The sequence below is a fragment of the Neolamprologus brichardi genome, unplaced genomic scaffold (genome assembly GCF_056152115.1).
Source record: "Neolamprologus brichardi isolate AB-2024 unplaced genomic scaffold, ASM5615211v1 NODE_ptg000033l+_length_6344489_cov_1, whole genome shotgun sequence".
Classification (NCBI taxonomy): domain Eukaryota; kingdom Metazoa; phylum Chordata; class Actinopteri; order Cichliformes; family Cichlidae; genus Neolamprologus; species Neolamprologus brichardi.
Window position 1 is genome coordinate 5,251,317 of NW_028270137.1, and position 7,504 is coordinate 5,258,820.

Here is a 7,504-nt window from a genome sequence, read left to right on the forward strand (position 1 = left end):
GGCTGATCTGGGGAACAGTAGACCAATCGCTTGCCTGGGATAATTTCAAAAAACCAGCTCCCAGGCCAGCAGGTTGGCTTCAGACTGTCTTTGAACTTTTGTTAGTAGGTGTCTGTGTATGTGAATAGAGTGTTTGGGTGTGAGGCTGGACAGATAAGATCGGGGTACCCCAAACACATCAACTGAGCTTTAAGTGTTAAAAACACTAGGTTATGCAGATGATGACACTTTTGTATCCTGTGACTGACCTTATGTGTCAAGCAGGTACACAGGCCTTTTGTTTTGCATATTATTTTATTTCCACTTTAGGGAAGCTGTTGGCGTCTTTTTGTTTTAGTAATGTCTTTGATCTGGCTCAGCCGCTCGGTTCTCGTCCCCAGCCTTTTTCTTATGTTAAGCTTACCGTTATCAAGGCATGGTAAATGAACAGTAAACCTTGCCTGATGACTAATCTTCCCTTTTCCCTATCATTGATTTATTTGGGTTGTCATGGAAGAAGTATTAAACAATGCCTTTTATTAGAACATAAGCATTTAAATGCAGTAACTGTATTTGAATTAGTTAAATATGAGTGGGCAACTCTGACCATGACAAGAATGCATTTGATCTAAGAAATTAATAAAAAATTTAGACATATTGTTGTCATTATTTTTACTCTTCAATTTGATGTGTTTTTTCTTTAAGATAGTATCAGAAGTTGCTCCTCCACCATGAAAAAAAAACAACTGCATGTATTATTTTACTACATTCATGATTCTCCACTGTGGTCTTTCTCATTCATCCTGTTTGGAGCTTAATGTTCAACATCCTTTATCTATTAAAATTACAGAAGTAGAAGGAAGTAATCATCAGAGCAGGAATCATGATAAATGATAAATACATTACCAGTACATAAAAACATAACATTTGCATAATTTCTCTGATAACCCTGCATTGGATGGGTTTATTAACGGTGGGCTGAAATTGTACTACAGTCTGCTGATGAGGAACTTCTTTGAGTGTTGAATTAAATGTCCTCCACAATCTGTATATGAATTGTCATTAAAACCATAGAGATTCTTACTTATAAAGGAAAGAAAAGTGTGACAATGCCCATCAACAAATAGTGTATATTCTTTGAAACATTACAAAGATACATGTAATTCTGGGTTCACCTGAATTACAGATTAGACTGGTGGACAAACAGAGATGTTGTGTACAACTGGTGACAGCATCGGTGACAGGGATGCCAAAAGGAAGAACAAATTAACCAGCAAGGCTGGAAGCAGAATTAGGAGGCGTCATAGTCAGCGAGGGTCAGAGATCAATGAACAAATTGCCCACCTTCATGAATAATGCATCACCCTCAAAAGGATTCAAAATTTGGGCCATGAAGAACAGTTCAGGAAACCTATTTTTTTTTTCATCTGTGAAACTGTATAAATGAAATGTAAATTATGTTAAAGGCAAACACAATTGTAAGCCAAAAGAAACAAACAAATTATGCCTTTAAACATCTGTATAGACTTGATACAATATTTATTAACTGAATTTGCTAACATGTCTTACATAGTGAGAGTATTTCTTTTACTGATGATATTTCAATGATATGTATTTTCTATGACTAAATAATGCTCTATCTAACACATGGCAATAACAGCAGATGTGGCAATTTTGTAATTTGTTGTATAAATTTGATATTATTTTAGGCAGTATATATTCTTAGCCTTTGACATACTCTGTTAACACAGCAATCTCAAAAACCATACAGTAACTTTTGCTGTGGATCACAGGGTGCAGAGTGGGGGTCACCCAGAGTCAGAATCCAGTGAGATATCTGCGTCACCTCTTATAGTTTTCCTGTAACCTGAGGTCAAAGATGAGAATATATAGAGTACAGTAAATTGTGTTAAGTTTACTATCAATTTTCTGGAAAACCGTACAGTAATTTCTGCTGTGGATCACAGGGTGCAGAGTGGAGATGGCCTAGATTCAGAATCCAGTGAAATATCTGCGTCACCTCTTACAGTTTTCCTGTAATCTGAGGCCAAAGATGAGGAGATTAAAAGTACAGTAGAGTAAATTGTGCAAAGTTTACTATCACTTTTCTCAAAAACCGTACAGTAATTTTGGCTGTGGATGACAGGGTGAAGAGTGGGGGTCACCCAGAGTTAGAATCCAGTGAGATATCTGCGTCACCTCTTACAGTTTTCCTGTAATCTGAGGTCAAAGATGAGGAGATTAAAAGTACAGTAGAGTAAATTGTGCAAAGTTTACTATCACTTTTCTCAAAAACCGTACAGTAATTTTTGCTGTGGATCACAGGGTGAAGAGTGGAGATGGCCTAGGTTCAGAATCCAGTGAAATATCTGCGTCACCTCTTACAGTTTTCCTGTAATCTGAGGTCAAAGATGTCAATATGTAGAGTACAGTACAGTAAAATGGGAAGATTTTACTATCAATTTTCTCAAAAACCGTACAGTAATTTTTGCTGTGAATCACAGGGTGAAGAGTGGAGATGGCCTAGATTCAGAATCCAGTGAGATATCTGCGTCACCTCTTACAGTTTTCCTGTAATTTGAGGCCAAAGATGAGGACATTAAAAGTACAGTAGAGTAAATTGTGCAAAGTTTACTATCACTTTTCTCAAAAACCGTACAGTAATTTTTGCTGTGGATCACAGGGTGCAGAGTGGAGATGGCCTAGGTTCAGAATCCAGTGAAATATCTGCGTCACCTCTTATAGTTTTCCTGTAATCTGAGCTCAAAGATGTCAATATTTAGAGTACAGTACAGTAAAATGGGAAGATTTTACTATCAATTTTCTGGAAAACCGTACAGTAACTTTTGCTGTGGATCACAGGGTGCAGAGTGGAGATGGCCTAGATTCAGAATCCAGTGAGATATCTGCGTCACCTCTTACAGTTTTCCTGTAATCTGAGGCCAAAGATGAGGAGATTAAAAGTACAGTAGAGTAAATTGTGCAAAGTTTACTATCACTTTTCTCAAAAACCGTACAGTAATTTTTGCTGTGGATCACAGGGTGCAGAGTGGAGATGGCCTAGGTTCAGAATCCAGTGAAATATCTGCGTCACCTCTTATAGTTTTCCTGTAATCTGAGCTCAAAGATGTCAATATTTAGAGTACAGTACAGTAAAATGGGAAGATTTTACTATCAATTTTCTGGAAAACCGTACAGTAACTTTTGCTGTGGATCACAGGGTGCAGAGTGGAATTGGCCTAGGTTCAGAATCCAGTGAAATATCTGCGTCACCTCTTACAGTTTTCCTGTAATCTGAGCTCAAAGATGTCAATATGTAGAGTACAGTACAGTAAAATGGGAAGATTTTACTATCAATTTTCTGGAAAACCGTACAGTAACTTTTGCTGTGGATCACAGGGTGAAGAGTGGGGGTCACCCAGAGTCAGAATCCAGTGAAATATCTGCGTCACCTCTTATAGTTTTCCTGTAATCTGAGCTCAAAAATGTCAATATGTAGAGTACAGTACAGTAAAATGGGAAGATTTTACTATCAATTTTCTCAAAAACCGTACAGTAATTTTTGCTGTGGATGACAGGGTGAAGAGTGGGGGTCACCCAGAGTCAGAATCCAGTGAAATATCTGCGTCACCTCTTATAGTTTTCCTGTAATCTGAGCTCAAAAATGTCAATATGTAGAGTACAGTACAGTAAAATGGGAAGATTTTACTATCAATTTTCTCAAAAACCGTACAGTAATTTTTGCTGTGGATCACAGGGTGAAGAGTGGGGGTCACCCAGAGTTAGAATCCAGTGAGATATCTGCGTCACCTCTTACAGTTTTCCTGTAATCTGAGGTCAAAGATGAGAATATATAGAGTACAGTACAGTAAAATGTGTTAAGTTTACTATCAATTTTCTCAAAAACCGTACAGTAATTTTTGCTGTGGATCACAGGGTGAAGAGTGGGGGTCACCCAGAGTTAGAATCCAGTGAGATATCTGCGTCACCTCTTACAGTTTTCCTGTAATCTGAGGTCAAAGATGAGAATATATAGAGTACAGTACAGTGAAATGTGTTAAGTTTACTATCAATTTTCTGGAAAACCGTACAGTAACTTTTGCTGTGGATCACAGGGTGCAGAGTGGAGATGGCCTAGGTTCAGAATCCAGTGAAATATCTGCGTCACCTCTTACAGTTTTCCTGTAATCTGAGGTCAAAGATGTCAATATGTAGAGTACAGTACAGTAAAATGGGAAGATTTTACTATCAATTTTCTCAAAAACCGTACAGTAATTTTTGCTGTGGATGACAGGGTGAAGAGTGGGGGTCACCCAGAGTCAGAATCCAGTGAGATATCTGCGTCACCTCTTATAGTTTTCCTGTAATCTGAGGTCAAAGATGAGAATATATAGAGTACAGTACAGTAAAATGGGAAGATTTTACTATCAATTTTCTCAAAAACCGTACAGTAATTTTTGCTGTGGATCACAGGGTGAAGAGTGGGGGTCACCCAGAGTCAGAATCCAGTGAAATATCTGCGTCACCTCTTACAGTTTTCCTGTAATTTGAGGCCAAAGATGAGGAGATTAAAAGTACAGTAGAGTAAATTGTGCAAAGTTTACTATCACTTTTCTCAAAAACCGTACAGTAATTTTTGCTGTGGATGACAGGGTGAAGAGTGGGGGTCACCCAGAGTTAGAATCCAATGAAATATCTGCGTCACCTCTTACAGTTTTCCTGTAATCTGAGGTCAAAGATGAGAATATATAGAGTACAGTACAGTAAAATGTGTTAAGTTTACTATCAATTTTCTCAAAAACCGTACAGTAATTTTGGCTGTGGATGACAGGGTGAAGAGTGGGGGTCACCCAGAGTTAGAATCCAGTGAGATATCTGCGTCACCTCTTACAGTTTTCCTGTAATCTGAGGTCAAAGATGAGAATATGTAGAGTACAGTAAAGAAAAATAGGAAGATTTTACTATCAATTTTCTCAAAAACCGTACAGTAATTTTTGCTGTGGATGACAGGGTGCAGAGTGGAAATGGCCTGTATTCAGAATCCAGTGAAATATCTGTGTCACCTCTTATAGTTTTCCTGTAATCTGAGGTCAAAAATGAGGAGATTAAAAGTACAGTAGAGTAAATTGTGTAAATTTTATTGTTAAATTTCTCTGAATCATACAGTAATTTGGGCTGTGGATCACAGGGGGAAAAGTGGAGATAAACCAAAACTGGGAGTGGATTGTGAAGCAAAATAGTCCCAGGACACAAAAGACTGCGTTTCTAAGCCAGTCGGCACCGATACCGTAATATGCGTAATAGTAGCGCAACAACATTTTCGGTGCGGCTGGCGGTGCGGCTAGCTTGACTGTGACTTCGTAAGTGAGGGCTCACTTGACCGCAGTTATAATCTTCAAGTTGTTTAACGATAAACAGATTTTGAATGAAAGCCACGGAACTTCGGTAGCACAAAAAAAGTCTATATTCTTTGTGTCCATATGGATCAGTCATATTACCATTATTTCCCCCTAAGGTTGCCAAAAGCACCAAGTTAATACTTGAAAAAACTGCAGCAATACACCAAAATAGAATCAATATTCTGTTTACTTGGTGACAACGCTGCTTTTAGCCTTCAATCAGAAAGCTTGAGTTGGCTAGTTTAGCATCGGGCTAACGTTTAAAGCTTTCACTTTGGGGAAGTAACTCGCATTACTGCTACTGCTGTGTAATCTTGGTTAAATTCACAGCATATTCCAGAAATTACCCTGCAATAACTAACTGTTAGAATAGCGGCACCGTATTGCATCACACTGAGTGCATTTCAATCATTTATCCCGCGAGTTTGCTAGCTAGCAAAATAATAAAAACGATTTTAAAAATTAGCATGTGTAACGTCCACACTGAAGAAAATGATTTACTAGGACTTACGCAAACTCCTCCACAGTGAAAACGTACAAATCCTTCTTGCAGACTCCTTGTATTTTTCGTTTTCCAGCAAACACTCATTAAAACGGCCTCCAGGCACGTTAGTGCGCTCACCCCCGACTGTTCGGGGAGGGGGTGGGGGGTCACACATTGAAACAGACTGACGTGCAGAGGTACAAGGCAGCCCAGGCAGAGAAATGTTGCTTTTAGACTTTGCCATTTTATTTCTCTATCTGATAAGAAAACTATTCAATCAGATAGTTATTTGTGGTGAATGAAATACAGTTTCAAGACGTTTTAAGCACCAAATCCGAAATAGAAGCACTACAATATATCCAAGATTTTTCAAGGATTTCAAGCACCCGTACGAAACCTGCATATGCAGTTGATGATTGTTAAAATAAAATAGAACATTTTCATCAATTTCTTGTTTGCTTCGGAATCTACGACATGGCTATATACAGAAAAGCTCGACATGTTATGCAAAAGAAAAAAAAATACACGAACAAAAATTCTCGTAATTGTCATTTTCGTAATTTCAAAATTCTCCAAAACTAACATTTTCTTTGATTGACTCATATTAAATTGCCTACGGTCAAATTTAGTGTGAACAATATTACACAAACAAACATGTGTGTGCGCGCCTGCGCATACATTAGAATCACTTTGATCCCTTGTGACGCGGTAGCTTTGCTTCGATCCTTCATGACGTGGTAGCTTTGCTTTGATCCCAAAACCCATAATACGAGCGCTCACCCATTATACTTTATGGCATAACGGACGTTGACCTGACACCAACCCAAACCCTTTCCAGATGTTTTCAGAGTATTTTACAAAAGAAACCAAAACAAGTTCAGTTTTGTTTCTAACCAATTCACAGAGCAAACAGACAGATCGTGGCTATTAAAGTCAACAAGAGCGACCCTGAAATTCTGCAACAGGCAAAACTGACCAAAGAACAATTTCAATACGAGACAGATTATCAATCCAAGGAAACTGGATATATAAAACCTAAGCGTTTCAATGACCTCGAACAACTACTGAAGGTTAGGCGAGCACCTGAAAATGGTCAACCATTATTTGTTAGTCTAATCAAACAGATGTTGGCCATGTTTCTGAGGTCGGTTTTCTCCTTTTTTATGTTGTTCTTTCAGTTTTTCTCCTGAGATGAGGTATGAAGTGTCTGTGGTGCAGCTGATCTGGTCTGTCTCGAGACAGTCCAGGCTGCACTCACCTGCAACAGGTGGAGACTCACCAGAACATTCAGACCTCACAAATTGTGTCTTTCTCAACTCTTCTATAAAGGGTTTCTCTCAGGAGGGGAAGGCAGTGAGGCCTGGAGGAGGTCCACCCCATCACGAGGGCTGGCTAGACTTTCTCAGCCTGTGTGAGTGTATGTGTCTGCACGACCGTGTTTATTGTTTTATATATTTCAAAAAGACGCATGTCCTCACATCTGCAGTTTCTTTGGTGGATCTGGTCTCGTCTGTCTTGAGACAGTCCAGGTTGCATCCACCTGTAACAGGTGGAGACTCACCAGTGCGTTATGAACTCTGAATGTGTGTGCAGTGTGCGCAAAAGTTTCCATGTTCGGATTTCTTTGGGGGAGTTTATCTCT